Raw genomic sequence first — 18,318 nt, forward strand, 5'->3', positions numbered from 1 at the left:
ATGAAGTAATTACCTTTTAGATTTGATAAAAAAAGTGACTCCTTTTGAAATTAAATTTAAATAACCTTAAAAAAATAAAAAAGAATAACCAAAAAAACCCTTTTCAATTTTTATTATTTTTCTAAAAACAGTAAACTTGAAAAATTATATAAAATTCTTATTTAAATTACCCAAATATATCCCTCAAGAATTTTTCTCAAGTCAAAAATTCTTATTTAAAACTTGAGAAAAAATTTTAGGGATACATTTGGATAATTTAAATAAGAATTTTATATAGCTTTTTAAGTTTATTATTTTTAAAAATAATAAAAATTTAAAAAGGTTTACTTTTGTTTAGTCTTATATTTTTTAAGGGCCATTTAAATTTAATTTCAAAAGGAAAGAGATCTAACATACAAATAGACCAAAAGATTAAAAGCATTTAAAATTGGAGACAATTGGCGTGACCACTTTTTTCATTCAATCTAAAAGGATAATTGCTTCGTCAGGTCCCTTAATGTTTTATATAATCACAGTTCAGTTTGATACTGTCAATGGCAACAGCAACGGTAGCACCCAAAAATAAATATTTTTTAAAAACCAAAGGTGGTGATGCTAATGGCAATGGCATCACCGATGTTCACTGTTCAAAACATGCCATGTACATAATTTTCAAAGTGGATTATTTTTGTAAATAATGCAAAATTTTGGGTCATTTTTATTTAAAAAAAGCCATATTTAGAGGTAGATTGTATTTTGACATTTTATTAAAAAAATATAAATGAGTTCTTATACATTTTAAAATATACAAATTAATCATTTTGTTAAATTTTTTTCTATTAAATGATAATGTAGAACGTTGATTTAAATGGTTATTACTAATTTAGTCCCTCATTTATAGCTACAATATCATTTTAAGTTTTTTTTAAAAATTCTTAATAATAATTTAAAAAATGAAAAAAATCTTAAAATTAATATAAATGATTAAAAATTATGTTAAAATATTTGAAAAAATAATTTGATAATTTCTCTGCAAAATTCTTTATTATTAATAAAAGGAACAAGGTGACAGAAAACAAAATAAGGTGCAAGTGCATCAAAATTTATGGTTCACTGCTAACAAGTAGAAAGGGATAAGCTATAACAGTGAAATTGATGTGTCAGACATTAACAGTAATAAAGAAGCAAAAGGAAAAGAAAAAAGTGGTCTTGTAATAATTAACCTCCACTTTATCACATGCATAAATATAATAAGATTTAAATTTGCATTCCAATTTGTTTCGTTGACTTGATTATTTATTAGTTTTTTATTGTAATATCGAGAGCAGAGATGAGATAACAAATTCGTCTATTTCATAAGAATTTTAACTATTATTTTATATAAATTAAAATATTAATTAATTGTTTTAGAGTATATAAGTACGGTATAATTATAAAACAATTACAAAATAGAATTAAATTAAAGTTAATACAAATCGATAAAAAAATTAAAATAATTTAGACTAAAATCTATCTATTAAATTAAAACTCACATATAACAATACGTGATAGAACTGAAGAACTATATACGAGAATTGCATATGATAAATCTTGAGCTTAAGTATTCAATTACTCAATACCTTCATTTTTACCAACTATGTCAAAGCTTATTAGCAATTATTGTTTTTTTTTTGGTGTTTTAAAAATGTAATATGTCAAATACAAATACAAGATTTATAATAATCACAATAACAATGATAATTTATAAACAAAAATGGTAAATTTCTAATCAACATTTAATAAACTCAAGATTATAAAGACAATCAGTTTTAATTTTTTTAAAGATTTGCATTAATTAAAATTTAAAGGGAGGGATTCATTCACACAATGTAAAAACTAAAGTAATTTTGCATACTTCCGTAATTATTTATATGATTAATATTTTAACGACTCAATCGTTATATTTTATGGTCTATTCATATAGATTATGCATGTCAAATTTGATGTAAATTTAAAACTTCTAACTATTTATTTTTTTGTAAAAAATTTCAACCGTTGAATATTTATTAATATATAGAATATTTTAAAACGACATGATAAAAATATCAAATTAATTAAAAAATTTACATGTATGACAAATTAATAGATTTAATGATTGAATCATTCAAATATCAAAGTACATAAAACTACTTTAATATTTAGCTTATAAATTGTTTTCCAATTTCTAAATATAATTATCCAATCAAAAGATTAATAATCAATATCTTAAAATTATTAAATCAATAAAAAATTAATCTGACATATAACCTTCAATTATTACAAAAGAAAGCAAAATTCCAATTCATTTTCTCTTTATAAACTTTTTTTTTTTAAAATTTGTTGTCCAATTGACTCTGCTGTTAGTTAGTATCGTGTCACATCTTCAGCACCCTCAAGAAGACAATACTAAAAAAGCAAAATTTCTTTTTTATTTTTCAAATGTTAACTCAGCAATATAATTTAGCTTACTTTTGTGACAACTGAAAAGAATAATAATAATAACAATAGTAGAAAGCAGACAGACAAGTTTGACTCCGTTGGTACTGCGTGATACTGATATACATAATTTAGGGCAAAAATATTTAACAGTTCCTTTTATTATAGAGATCTTATCAATTTAGTCCTTTACTGTTAAATGTATTAATCTAGTCTTTCTACTAAGAATTAGTCCCTTTATATCGTCTTTCCTCATCCTTGAATTCACTGCATACGCATCACTTTCCAAAATGATATCCATTAAACCACGTTCTTGGCCAAACTTCAGTGCAAGAGTGATTGCATGTGCTCTAACTATACTAGCATTCTCACCATTGGCTATACAAAGATGACAAACCCTTCATTATCCCATGCCACCAAGCTGACACCCTTTTCTTGTGGCCTAAATTGAAAGCTCCATCTGCATTGATTTCACACAATTACGCATTGGTAAAATAGGAGTCTGTACAATATTGTAGATTTTAGTGCCATTTGCATATACCAGTTGCAATTTGGACGCGTGTGCAACCTATCATTTTGTGTTGGCATATTTGACATAAATTGTGTGAGTATATCTTAAGGATTTTAACTCTACCCATGTTGAATTAAGGTCAAGCAACTTTATGTGGAGGGTTTGTATGTAATCAAGTTACCATATTTAAGGAGATACAATTTTTGCATATGGAAGTTCAAATCAAGATCTCTACTTATTTTGATGCCATAAAGTTTAATTGAAGAATAATTCCAATGCATACCTCGATAATTAGTAGGAGATTTACAAGCCTACAATTGCCTACTTAAAGAAGGCTTGTATTTTTTATTAGGTACAAATTAGAGAGAATTTAAATTGTTTCTTAGAGGAACTTATTTTAGTGCAAATATATTATAAACAATTTATTTCATGATCAATTTGTAATTAAGTTTTTGTGAAAAATAAAATAAAAAATAAAATAAAATAAAGAACACACAAATTTTACGTGAAAACCTTTTCGAGAAAAAACCACGGGCAGAGGAGAAGAAAATTCACTATGTCGAAAATTTGAATCAATACAAGAGGAATAGACTATATCTATTTATAGGCTTGTAAAGCCATATTCTAGTAGGATTGAAACACCTTATCCTAATCAATATAAAATAGATGCAGTTTAATAAGGTTTAAAAAAGCTTATTCTAAAATAAAATAAAAGAAGTCTAGTTCTATATGGATTTTACTTTTATTTTATTTTCCATCGTATTTTACTTAAATAAGAATTCGGGTCACTTAATTCTAACAATCTCCACCTTGACACAAATTCTCAATGAACAAGTTCTTCATCGCGAACTTTTAATGAACAAGTTCTCCACCTCTTCCATAAAACCCCTTAAGGGTTTAACTTCAACAATGAACACCAACCAAGTCTAAGCAATGCTCAAACTTGGTTATAGGAAGTGATTTAGTCATTATATCTGCAGGATTTTCATGAGTACTAATTTTGCTCACAACAATATCACCACGAGTAATAATATCACGAACAAAATGATACCGAACATCAATATATTTTGTTCTCTCATGAAACATTTGATCTTTTGTAAGGAAGATGACACTCTGACTGTCACAAAATACTGTACTGATTTGAAGGTCTTCATTGAGTTCACTAAATAGTCCCTTCAACCAAATAGCTTCTTTACAAGCCTCAGTAATCGCCATGTAGTCAGCTTTAGTGGTAGACAAAGCGACTGTAGTTTGCAAAGTGGCTTTCCAACTAACTGCACAACCTCCAATTGTAAAGACGTAACCTGTGAGAGATCTTTTTCTATCAAGGTCTTCAGCAAAATCAGCATCAACATACCCTAGGACTCCATCTTTAGTTCTTCCAAACTGTAAGCAAACATCAGTAGTGCCTCGTAAGTATTTTAAAATCTACTGAACTGCTTTCTAATGTTCTTTACCGGGATTTGCCATGTATCTGCTAACTGCACTGATGCATATGATAAATCTGGACGTGAACAAACCATAGCATACATGAGAGATCCCACTGCACTAGAGTATGGAACATGTGACATGTACTCAATCTCATCATCTGATTGTGGAGACAAAGCCGATGAAAGTCTGAAATGGGCTACTAAAGAAGTACTAACAGGCTTAGCACTCTGCATATTAAACCTGCAAAGAACTTTCTCAATGTACCCCTTCTGACTTAGGTACAATTTACTTGCCTTTCTATCTCTGAGAATCTCCATACCAAGTATCTTCTTTTCTAGTCCTAAATCTTTCATCTCAAATTCTTTACTTAGTTGGACTTTGACCTTTCTTATCTCCCATTTATCTTTTGCTGCTATCAACATGTCATCAACATAAAGAAGTAGATACACAAAAGAACCATCATTGTTTTTCTTAAAGTAAACACAACTGTCTAAACTACTTCTTTTGAAATCATGAGAAGTCATAAAGGAATCAAACCTCTTGTACCACTGTCTTGGTGATTGTTTCAAACCGTAAAGGGACTTTCTCAGCAAGCAAACATAGTCCTCTTTTTCTAAGACTATAAAACCCTCTGTGTAACACCCCTAACCCGTATCCGTCGCCGAAATAGGGTTACGAGGCATTTTCTAACATAACACAACTCAAAATAATATTCCTTACATTTCATACTTCGTAACTCAATCCCATAACAAAATTTATCTTTTAAAACTTAGACATAATCAAACATGTATTAGCAATTAACAAAAACTTATGCATGTGATAAAACATACCATTTCATGATTTGATAAATTTACATGTTATGCATATTACTCTAAGCTAAAACAACCACACGACATAATAGAGATATATATATATATTTATATACACCTAAACCTGCATTAAACAAGGCCAAAAATAAACATCTTTTATCATATCAAAGTATACGCATATAACCGCATCTATTTAAACCATTTTCAAGCATCAATACATAAACATTTCATGACTATTATAATTATACCTAAATTTTCCTTCTATCTCGTCAATAAGTCATATGAAACCAAATCTAAATACACAATAATTTAAACACAATGCTTTTATAAAAAGTAGATATTATTGATTCATATTACGCATGCTAGTTATCAAAATGTTTAACATTATAAGATCACAAAACTAGATTGTGTGCCATTTTCGTATGGTTCATCAAAAAGATAATTACATTACTCAAAAATACAAAACTCATTTTATTAGTTTTTTCTATCCTATACATGCCACATTTAAAACTTAAATCTTCTTTAAAGATACCAAAAAGATGACGATAAGTGTGATGACTTCAGTAGTAGTTCCGAGCGCACAACGGATCCAAAATCTAAATAAAAATGAACAACAATTTCAAATGAGATAATACTCAGTAAAACATAAGCAATTTAATAAATAATTAACAATCGAACTTCGTTTAAATCTAATTTGTCTACCTTGTTCATTCATGATTACCATATAACCCCATACTCTTATTTCTTCTTCCAAGACTTATATCATAATCTTTAGACAAATATACATACATATATATATATTCCATACACATTTCATCTTCTTAATTACCTATGATAGAAACCAGTATTCTATTTCACACCATGCTACGATCATATTCCCTAAATAATTTCGCACACACACAGTGCCTTACACCCGATCTCACACACATAGTGCTCGGTTAATAATTTCGCACACATATTGCCTTACACCCGATCTAGCATACATAGTGCTCGATTAATAATTTCGCACACATAGTACATATATTAATCCACACACAATACTAGCTTTTTCACACCCACATATAATGCTGCCCCATTCGCACACATAGTGCCCCATTTTTTTTATTCGTACATATACATACCCAAAGTACATTTATTCAATGCCATCAGCTCAATACCACATTATCAATTCAACCTTTCTTCACATATAAAAAAAATTTCATTTCATAAGCTATGTGTACTCTAGGCATACATAGTAATCTAAATCATAATTGCCTAGAACTTACCTTATTGTCGAACGAACAGCTCCGATCAGCTACTCAACGACCTTCGCTTTCTCCTTATCCGTACTTGGTCCTCTTTGATTTTGAGCTTAATTTAAACAATTAAACTATTTTAAATTTTCTTATCAATTCATCATAACTCAAATTCTATTTATTTTAAACACATATATCATACGACACTTTCATCATTGGTGAATTATACACATAACATGACTGACTGCACCTAGTTCTTAAATTCAACTAGTTTATCATAACATTTTCATATTAACAATGGAACATTCATCTAATTTTAGTAAAGCAAAATTTACTTTCTCTTACCACTATTACATACATGACAACTCAATTTCCTTTCATGTCAATTACATTTAACTAAACAATGTTTTAATATCAAGTGCATTCAGCAATGACACAAACCGACCTACCTCCACATTCCATTTCCCATACCTTAACCGAATACTCCTTAGAATATTTCAATTCTCCCAATTAAATCTAAGACTTTAAAATTTACCTAATTGGGTTTGTCCATGTCAATCTTATTATTTAACTAAAACAATAATTAATTTCATCTCAAGTCCTCAGTGACCGAATATAAATGTATATATATAACTCAATAACAACCAATTATCAACCTCCCAATTCAAGTCCACATTCGGCATCCATAAAACACTTACTAACAATTAAGTTAAAATAAAAGCTAAACATAACTTCACCTTACTCCACAATAGCCAAATAAGATTTTTGTCCATTTTAATCATTTATAGAATTTTTTTTTAATCATTTATAGAATTTTTTTTTACTTAGTTCATACTCATCTATAACTATTTCTAATCACATACTACAAAACATCATCAATTTAACATATAAGAACATAATCGAATGTTTCATGCATCACAAACTCAAAAATTAACTCATGGGTCACGTTATGAGCATTAAAACAAACTCAACTTCACAAAAATTCCAAAAGAATTACATGATATCATACCTTAATCTATACATTAACCATAGCCGAATGTCCTAGCCCCCTTTTTCTTTTCTTTTCTTATGGTTTCGGCAAAATGAAAGAAAGGATGATGGAACTTTGTTTTTATCACCATTTACTATTATAAATTTATTATTTCACAATATAAAAGTCATTTTATAATAAAATACTTATTTCTATATTAATTATATATATAATTCCCACCAATTAAAATAAAGACAATAGAACACATGATTACATGCATGTTGACCGGCCATTTATATTCAAAGTTGGTCTATTTTACATGCAAGTCCCCCATAATACTAAAACATAAAATGTTTGGCCACTACACATTTGCCTATCCCATTTTCAAGGTTTCTTAAACACATCCTTTTTAACTAATTCCACATCCAAATGACAGAAATCAAAACACGATATTTTCACATATGATATTTCACAAATAATAAACATAGAATATAACATGCAATTATTTTCGCGACTCGATTTTATGGTCCCGAAACCATTTTTCGACTAGGGTTAAAATAGGGTTGTCACACTCTGGTTGTTGCATGTAAATATCCTCCTCAAGTTCTCCATGCAGAAATGCAGTTTTTACATCTAACTGCTCAAGCTCCAAATCATGCATGGCCACAATACCAAGCAAAGCTCGAATCGAACTATGCTTAACAACTGGAGAGAACACATCTGTGAAGTCCACTCTTGGAATTTGACATAACCCTTTGCAACAAGCCTTGCTTTATATATGGGTTCTTCAACTCCTAGAGTCCCTTCTTTCTTTTTAAACACCCATTTACAACGAACAACATTTTTACCTTTACGAAGTTTCACAAGGTTCCATGTTCTGTTTTTGTGGAGTGATTCCATCTCTTCTTGCATAACAAACATCCACTTTTCTGAGTCTTCACAGCTAACCACCTCAGAATAATTAGATGACTCTTGATTGGCATCTATATCTTCAGCCACATTTAAAGCATAAGTAACTAGATCAGCCTCGGAATACTTCTTTGGAGGTTTAATTTCTCTTCTAGTTCTGTTTTTAGCGATAGAGTATTGTGGTGGAGAACCAACTCTATTCTCAATTTTTGTTCTGGCTTGAGGAGTTGACTCTGTATTAATCTGATGCTCCACCTGCTTTTGATTTTCTTTATTGGAAGAGTCTTTAAGAGATAAGTTAGGTAGCATAGCAGTTTCATAAAAAACAACATCTCTGCTAATCACAACTTTTCTATTTTCCAAACACCATAACTTATACCCTTTTACACCAGCTTTATAACCAAGAAAAACCCATTTAATGGATCTCGGTTCTAATTTTTCATTATCAACATGAGCATACGCAGGACACCTAAAAATCTTTAAATCAGAATAATTAACAGGATTACCAGACCATACCTCTTGTGGAGTTTTTTTCTCAATGGCAACGGATGGAGATTGGTTGATCAAAAAACATGCAGTAGAGGCTGCTTCTGCCCCAAATGACTTCGGTAAGTTGGCGTTTGACAACATACATCGAACCTTCTCCATGATCGTTTTGTTTATTCATTCTGCAACGTCGTTTTGCTGTGGAGTATGACGAACTGTCAAGTGTCTCATGATCCCTTCTAACTTGCACAATCTATTAAACTCATCAAAATAGAACTCTAAGCCATTGTCTGTGCGGAAGTATTTTATCTATTTTCCCGTCTATTTTTCAATCATAATTTTCCAAGACTTAAATGCAGAAAACACATCGCTTTTCTACTTCAGGAAGAACGCCCAAACTTTTCTGGAAAAATCATCAATAAAGGTTAGCATATAATTAGCTCCACCTCTCGAAAGCACTCTGGATGGTCCCCACAGATCAGAATGAATATACTCCAACGTTCCCTTCGTGTTATGGATTCTTCTAGTGAATTGAACTCTCTTTTGTTTCCCAAAAACACAGTGCTCATAGAAATTCAATTTGCAAATTTCTTACCCATCAAGAAGTCCTCTTTTGCTCAATTCTGCCATGCCATTCTCACTCATATGCCCTAGGCATATATGCCAAAGTTTAGTAATATCATCATCTGACAAGGAAGAGGAAGTGACAGCTGCATCACCAGCAATAGTAGAACCCTGCAAAACATATAACTTGGCAATCTTTCTCTGCCCTTTCATCACAACAAAGGACCCTTTGGAAATATTTAAAACCCTACTTTCAGCTGTGTATCTGTACCCTTTTGAATCAAGAGTACTCAACAAAATTAAATTTCTTTTCAATTCTGGAACATGCCGTACGTCACTAAGTGTTCTGACAACTTCATCAAACATTTTAACTTTAATTATTTCAACACCTGCGATTTTACACGAAGCATTATTTCCCATCAAAACAACACCTTCAGACACTGTTTCGTAAGTTGTAAACCAATCCCGATTGGGACTCATGTGGCAGGTGCAGCCTGAATCAAGTATCCACTCCTCGCTTACTTTAGAATCATTGACAGAAGCGACTAGAAGTTCACCATCACTGTAGTCTTCTACAACATCAGCTTCACCGAAATTTTTTAGTTGTTTTCCCTTTTGATTCGCAGCCTCCCTTTTAATTTTATTTTGTAGCTTATAGCACTCAGATTTAATGTGCCCTTTCTTCTTACAGAAGTTACAAGTTTTATCTCTATTTGAAGACTTCGATCTACCTTTAGATTTACCACGAGGATTCCATTCTTGTGTCCTACCACGATCATTATTAACATTCCGATCTTGTCTCCCACGAATAAAGAAATCCTCTCCCTGAGAGTCGGGTTTAACCACAAGATGCTTCATCTTATCATACGAGGTTAAAGAATCATAAACCTCATCAACTGTGAGAGGCTCGCGGCTATATAAAATCGTGTCTCTAAAGGTTGAATAAGACGAGGGCAATGAATAAAGTAGAATCAACCCTAGATCTTCCTTATCATACTGAACCTCCATGGCCTCCAACTTTGAGAGAATTTCTTTAAACACTATTAAGTGTTTGTGTACAGACGCACCTTCCTCCAAACGATGAGCATAAAGACGCTGCTTCATATACAACTTTCTTGTTAGAGTTTTCGACATACATATTTGTTCTAGCCTCTTCCATAATGCAGCGGCAGTCTTCTCTTTCATCACATCCTGCAAAATTTCGTTGGACAAATGCAGATGTAATTGTGTTAACGCCTTTCGATCCTTACGCTTCTTCTCTTCATTTGTTAATGTCAAAGGCATCTTATCTATCCCTAGCAGAGCATCCTCTAGATCTATCTGCGCAAGAACTGCTTGCATCTTAATCTGCCACAATACAAATCTAGTGTTGCAATCCAACAGCGGAGTTTCATACTTCAAAGATGCCATTACTGTGATTGAGATGAACAACCCGGAAGCTCGGATACCAATTTGTGAAAAATAAAATAAAAAACACACAAATTTTACATGGAAACCCTTTCGGGAAAAAACCAAGGGCAGAGGAGAAGAAAATTCACTATGTTGAAAATTTGAATCAATACAAGAGGAATAGACTATGCCTATTTATAGGCTTGTAAAGCCATATTCTCGTAGGATTGAAACACCTTATTCTTATCAATATAAAATAGATGGAGTTTAATAAGGTTTAAAAAACCTTATTCTAAAATAAAATAAAAGAAGTCTAGTTCGATATGGATTTTACTTTTATTTTATTTTCCATCGTATTTTATTTAAATAAGAATTCGGGTCACTTAATTCTAACAGCTTTCAAGGGAAAAGTCTTAGTGGGAAGGTTGATCTTAGTTAATGTACAAGCATGGGATTGCAACTTGATGAGTGAGTTGAACTTAAATAACATCTTGTATAAGTAATTGATAGTATATTACTCTTTAAGCAAGGCCCTGAAGAATTATTAAAGGGTTCCAAACTACATAACCAATTTGTTTGCCTATATCTTATTTTTACTTTTTCTTTATCTTTTTCGTTAGTTGTAACTTAATGTACAATTAATGAGCAACTCAACACTTACAGTGGAGAAAAATAATAATTTTATATCCCTTGAGCATACTTAACAATAATAATAGTGCTATACCCCCTCCAACCTAAGACACGCGATAGCATAACAAGCCACCAAAAAGAAGCCCCTTCGCTTGTCACCAGAAGACCAATAGCCCAAAAGGCTTAAAACCATCTAACCTTCTGTCTCCCTCTGAAGGACCCTAACCAACCATTCTTAAAAACTAGTTACCCATTTTCTATGAAAAGTCTTCACTCAACACCCACTCTTTTGTTCATAACGTGACTCTTTAGGCCACCGAACCCTATGTGGGCTTAACCACTCTACACCATTGTTCAAAAGGAATGAAAGAATCCATCCCATCACAGACATCCTCCCCATGTGTCCTACAGTGATAACTTGATAGTAAGTTCACCATGTCAGCGCCACCAATCACAGAACCTCCTCTATAAATAACCCTCGACGCGATGAAGAAGGGATGGATCCAAAAGCATTTAAGCCTCCTTAGTGTCTCTAGTATACTCCTTAGCAACCTTAGTCTCTTTGCTCAGTTACCATCTACGGCTTTCTATCTAGAAAAGGTGAATTGGCCATCACCAGCATCACCACTCCCTCCTTCGTGTCTCCCTTCTTATTGATACCTAACATCAATAATTGGTCCGACTCGTTACCCAAACTAGGTGAACAGGCGTTCACTAGCACCATCACATCACTCCTTCCTTCGCATATCTCCCTTTTTATATACCCAACACCAACAATTGGTGCAACTCTCCGCCCAAATTGGGTCAACTTGTAACATCTTGATTTTTGGATTTATTCGCTGTTTTCAATATTTTGTAAAGTTTTTTAAAATTTCATATTTGGATGTGAAATTAATATTTTGAGTAGGTAAATGGGCTTATAGAAGGCCTATGTGTTGGCCAAAACCCGGTTGAATTTTTGAATTTTGGACTTAAAAGTTAGGGGTTCTGGCTAAGTGGCCCTAAAGTGGAGTGATGGGTAAATTGCATCACCAAAAGAGCCTTAGTAAAGTGGCAAGGGTGACCCCACTAGGCTCCTAAAAAGGTGGCGTGTGGAGCATTGGGGAAGGCATGGCATCGATTCCCTGTGTTGAAAAATAGATGCATTTATTTTTTAAGTGCAGGAGGGGTAAGTGTTGGAGTCTAAGTGGATTCTGCTAAAGGAAAGTTTGAATCAGTCCAAACGCTTGAATTAAGGAGTGATAAGGGGAAAGATTTAAGGGATTGGGTGAGGGACTGAGAGTTGGCCGAATTTAGGGAATTGAAGAGGGAAAATTCGGCAGAGGGTTTAGGCTAATATTTCGGCACCTAGGGCTTTGTGAGGTGCCGTTTTCTTCTGCTCAGGCACCACAAGGGTTTTCTTTTTCTCTCTTTTCCTCTCTAGCCGAAACTTTCACCTATCCTATTCTTCTTTCTCTACTTCCTTCTCCAAATCCGTCCATCAAACCTGCTATTCATCAGCACCTTTGCCGAAGTCGCAAAAGTCGAAATCCTGTGATCACTGCTTGTGCCGTTTTCTTCAAAGCCAGGTCCTTCTATGTTCTTTTATTTTTATTAAATCTACGATTATCTTTTCTTAATCCTAGATACCTGAAGGCAATTCTACTTCAAGGTCATAGCCTCATAACGTCATCTCCTTCACCACCCAAAAGCCGAAAGTACTATTGGTTTAGGGGCTTATAGCCGAAACTTCTTCAACCATTGGATTCAAGTTTTACCATTATTCTAAGGATAAATCTACACCGGATTGCGTGGAAATCAAGTAGGAGTAAGGGGTAAGTACTTATCATCTCAGATCTTTTCTTATTTTACGAGGTTAGGAAAAGCCGAAATCCCTAAAAATTAGGGAGGCTGTCGATTTGAGCATAAGGCTTTAAGGGTTTTTAACTGATGTTTTCTTTCGGTGATTAGAGTCTTTTTAAGCGTTGGATCAAAAGCGTGAATCATTGGAACAATCGGATTCGGAGCTAGCTATCGATTTTGGCAAAAGGTAAGGGTTCAAAGGCTTTTTAGGAACATGGTTCAACTTTGGTTGAGCAAGTTTTGGGTTTAGTGATTACGGTTTGTAAATAAGAACTGTACTAATCAATTGTAGGACATCGAAAGGGATCTCGGTAGCAGTCGTCGCGAATCAGGTGTGTACCGAACACCCTTCCTTAGTTCAATTCGACAAAAGCCGAAATGCCGAAATTCTGGCATTTCATAGGCTTGTGAGTATGCGAATGCTCTCAAGACATAGAGTAATTGCTAGATCTAGCACCGCAAAGTGGTAAGTAAGTTCGTGTGACATTTTAGCGTACTTCGGAAAAAGGGGCCAGATGGGCCAAAACTGGGCCCAATGGGCTTACGGACCAATATGGGTAAGATATGGGCAAATTAGCCTGTTAATTAGATGGTGGAACCAAATTGCATAAAACTGATAAAAATTACTGAAGTAGCTTGTGTAGTTGCGTAAAGTTACGAAACTACCCCTAAAGAGCATAATTACCGAAATACCCTAGGGTTTAAATTGGCTAAACTACATGACTGATTGATACTGTATTTTGCATGATATGCTTTTATTAATATCTGTTGCATGGGATTGGGGTATTGATGAAGGAAGTATTGAAAGTGGTTTATCCACGTACTGGAGGCTTTGCCTCAACTCACTGATATTTGAGCAGCGTTGCTGCAGCTGTGGAGTGTAGGGCTGGGTGGGTTGAGATATTCTCCACATGGAGTGTAGGGCTGGTACGGGCCAGTGTAGCGGTTGGTGGGTTGAGTAGTCTTCCCAGATGGGTTTGCATGCATTACTACTATTGTCACCTATGTTACTGAACTGGGCCAATGGGCCACACTGTTATGTGAAATGGGGCTAAGGCCTTGCTACTGTATTCTGAAAAGGGCTTCGGTCCACTGTGTACTGTTATCTGGATAGGGCTTAGGCCCAATGGCCTCGAGCTGATTTGGGCTTTGGATGGGTTTCTGTATACACTGAGTTTCCCAAACTCACCCCTTCCTCTTCCATCCTTGCAGGTGAGCCCTAGTTGGTGGACTTGGAGCTGGGCGGGATTCAGAGTGGCCATGAGGATTGATTGCCGGTTTTAAATAAGTTTAGCATTTATTTTAGATTATTTTTATTATGCTTAAAGTTGTAATAAGGCCGCTCTTTTTAATTAATTTTATTTTAGGGATTATTAAACTGATTAGCACTAGGGTTCGTTTTATAAAAACTACTTATTTTTAAAGATCACGATGACGCACAAGGTTTCCGCAAAGTAAATTTTTTTTCCAAAGAAATAAATATAATAAGTAGACTTAAACTTGTTTTAATGTTCGTAGACACATAACCTACTTTAAGTGTGGTAACGGTGGTGTGCATGTCTAGGATTGGATCCGAAGGGAGCTTGGTACTTAAGCAGTTCGACGGACTCACCTCCTCTTCTTCCTGGTTTCCTACCTGGTGCACAGCTTCCGTTCACTTTAACCTACTTTTAAAAGTGTCTTTTGCAACACCAACTAAGTTTTTCCAAACTAAGTAATACGGAATGTTTTGAACGTTTCGATGTGACGCATCAGATCCGGTCATAACGTCTAGGCCGGGTTTGGGGTGTTACACAACTGGCCTTCACCACCATCGCCACTCCCTCCACTGTGTCTCCCCCTTATTGATACCCAACATTAAAAATTGGTGAAGTGAGCGTAGGCATCATGGCATCTCAATCTCAAACTGTGAAAATTAAACATCGACAATGACAATGAACCGCTAAGAAAGAGAGAAAATAGGACACACAGAATTTTACATGGAAACCCTTTTCAGGGAAAAACCACAAGCAGAGTAGAAGAAAATTTACTATGTCAAATTCAAATGATACAAGAGGAGAGACAATTACGTCTATTTAAAGGTTTAAAAATATTATTCTAATCAAAGTTAAATAGAAGTAATGCAGTAAGATTAAAACACCTTATTCTAATCATCATCAAATAGAGGAAATAAACTTCTATACGGATTTTACTTGTACAGTCTATACCGTATCGCGACCCTCAGCCTTCGCTCTCGTAGATCCCCCTATCTTGTCACTTGTATTTTTTTAACAAGAATTTGGTTCACACAACTCTACCACAAACTAAAGCTTTCCTTGACCTTGCTAGCCCTACCAACCTAGCTAATTCTTTTACTCTAACAAACTCTACCAGTCTAACCAACCTTGGATCATCTTCTAGGCTAAATACTACTTAGAATTCTCTATCAACTCAGGCATTAAACCAGTCTTTACAGTCAACATCCATCCTTCTACCATCCCTCACACAATTTATAGAAGCACTCAACATTCTATTGGCCTCCAATCCATCTACTTCCATCCCATCTGCTTTAAAATCCATTAAAATTGTGGCTTAAGAAAAGGATGATACTTTAAAATCCATCAAGAAGGATCTAGCTGATTAAAAGGTTTTCTTGAAAAAGTCTAGAGGCCGACGTGAGAAGTTTGATGAAATTTTGGCTTTAAGAATATTTGAACTTGGGCATAAAGGACTTGGTTACATCAATTCTAGTAAAGAACCTATTACTCCTACTATTTCTATTAGAGCTAAAGAAGTGGATTATTCTTCTCTTGAGACTTAAAAAGGAATAATCAAAAGCATGTTTTTTATTGTTGGTATTTTAACAACAATATAAAACACAAAAAATATGAAAGAAAGATATATTAGAAGCACATTAATGTTGTATTGTTCATTTTATATAGCAAAAAAACAAAAAAAAATAAAAACCTACAAAACTTACTCCTAAAAAACATGCCACGAACACTTAACTTACTCCTAAAATCAACAAAAATTTAAATCCCTAAAGACTTGGTCTACAGACCTAAGCAAGTTTAAGGTACATCCTCAACACTCCTCCTTGCTTTAGTAATTGAAAAGGCCTAATTTATTTCTTAAAACTTTAAATTTAACTTTTGAAAGAGCCTTGGTTAACATATTTGCAATTTAATCTTCAGTCTTGCAAAAAATAGACTTGATTTCACCAATCTTTTGTTATTTTTTCAGATGATATCCATCAATCTTATTGTACCAGGCCCTAAAAGTTTGTTTAAGACCACATGAGGCCTTATTTAACATGTAGACTTTCTCCTTCTGTCCCTTGACTTGGAATGCCTCGAGTTGCTTTTCTCTCATTGCTTCAATCCATTTGTCATCCTTCTCAACTTCTTTAAACTCGGCAGACTAAAATACAACAACATTGCTCCTTTCATAAATTTTAGATAAAGATCTTGTGTCACGAATTGGAACATCATCGATGTTGTCATCAATGTACTGAGGAGTCTCTAGCAATTGATTCATTGTTGACTTCTCCTCCATTAGATTTGGAGAAAAAAATTTCGCTTTCATTCTTACTTTTAATACATCTCTACCTTTTGAGTCTTTGATCAAGCACCATTTGTCTTTAAATATAATTTTGAATCCTTTTTCAATCAACTGCCTAGCACTTAGAAGATTTTGGTCAATGTTAGGCACATATAGAACATCAATTATATGTTTCAAACCTATTAAACTTTCAATAACTACTGTCATTTTCCCTTAACTGGAACTCATCATCATTTTTAATTTTTATTTTGGAAATGATAATTAGTCATGTGATTTCTGCAACCGCTATCGATCAACCAAGAATCATGGGAGAAACATGTCGCCACAAAAAGGAACTCATCTTCTTGTTTCCAATAAATGCTTTTGTCTCTTTACTTTGTTGAGACTTACAGACTCGCTTTATGGGCCCAATACTACCACATTTTCTGCATCTGATATCAGGCCTCCACCAATATTTTTTTGGCAAGTGATTTGTGTTCTTATAATGTGGACATGGTGGATATGTCTCCTTGTTGTTATTATTGTTGGTATCATCTTTAATTTTCTTATTTTTGCCTCCAGAATTTTCAAACTTTGCTCGAAAATCACCATCTACTGATGCTTCTTGTCTTATCTTTCTCCTTTGTTCTAGAGCCTGCAATGCATTCACTAATTCTGCCAGCGATATACTTGACAAATCCTTAGATTCCTCTAATGAAGAAATTTTAGACTCATATTTTTCAGGCAAAGTGACAAGAATTTTTTGCACTATTCGATCATCAGAAAAATCTTTACCCAATAATCTTACCTTGTTTACTATGCCCTCCAACTTGTCAGAATAGTCTTTAATGGTTTTTGTCTCCTTCATTTTCATCATTTCAAACTCTCTGGTCAGATTGAGCACTTGCATATTTTTTGTTTTTTCATTACCCTGATATTTTTTCTTGAGGTAGTTCCAAATTTCTTTTGCTGGCCCCAAATTCACGACTCTTGTAAATATTTTGCTTGAAACAGTAGAGAAAAGTCATGCTTTAGCTCTGGACTTCCTTGTCTTCTTCTCTTTGTAAGTCTTTAGTTGATTCATCATTGGATTTGCTGGCAAAGACAAAACATCATAGTCTTCTTCTACTGCTTCCTAAATATCCATTGCATCAAGATAAATTGTCATTCTAATAGCCCAAGCTTGATTGTTACCACCATAAAAAATTGGTGGAACAATATGAGAAAACGTTGTGTCAACTTCCATGTCTAAAGCTTATGTGTTTCTCTCAACTTATAGACCCCTTACGATAAAAGCTCAAATACCAATTGTTGGTATTTTAGCAACAATATAAAACATAGAAAATATCAAAGAAAGATATATTGGAAGCACACTATAATCTGTTGTATTGTTCATATTATATAGCAAAAAAATAACAAAAACCTGCAAAACTTACTCCTAAAAAACATGCCACAAACACTTAACTTACTCCTAAAATCATGTAAAAAAATTTTAAATCACTAAAGTCTTGGTCTACAGACTTATTATTAAGCAAGTCTAAGGCATATCCTCAACAATTATCATTGTGGAAAGGTTATGCATATTAGATC

The sequence above is a fragment of the Gossypium hirsutum genome, chromosome A03 (genome assembly GCF_007990345.1).
Source record: "Gossypium hirsutum isolate 1008001.06 chromosome A03, Gossypium_hirsutum_v2.1, whole genome shotgun sequence".
Classification (NCBI taxonomy): domain Eukaryota; kingdom Viridiplantae; phylum Streptophyta; class Magnoliopsida; order Malvales; family Malvaceae; genus Gossypium; species Gossypium hirsutum.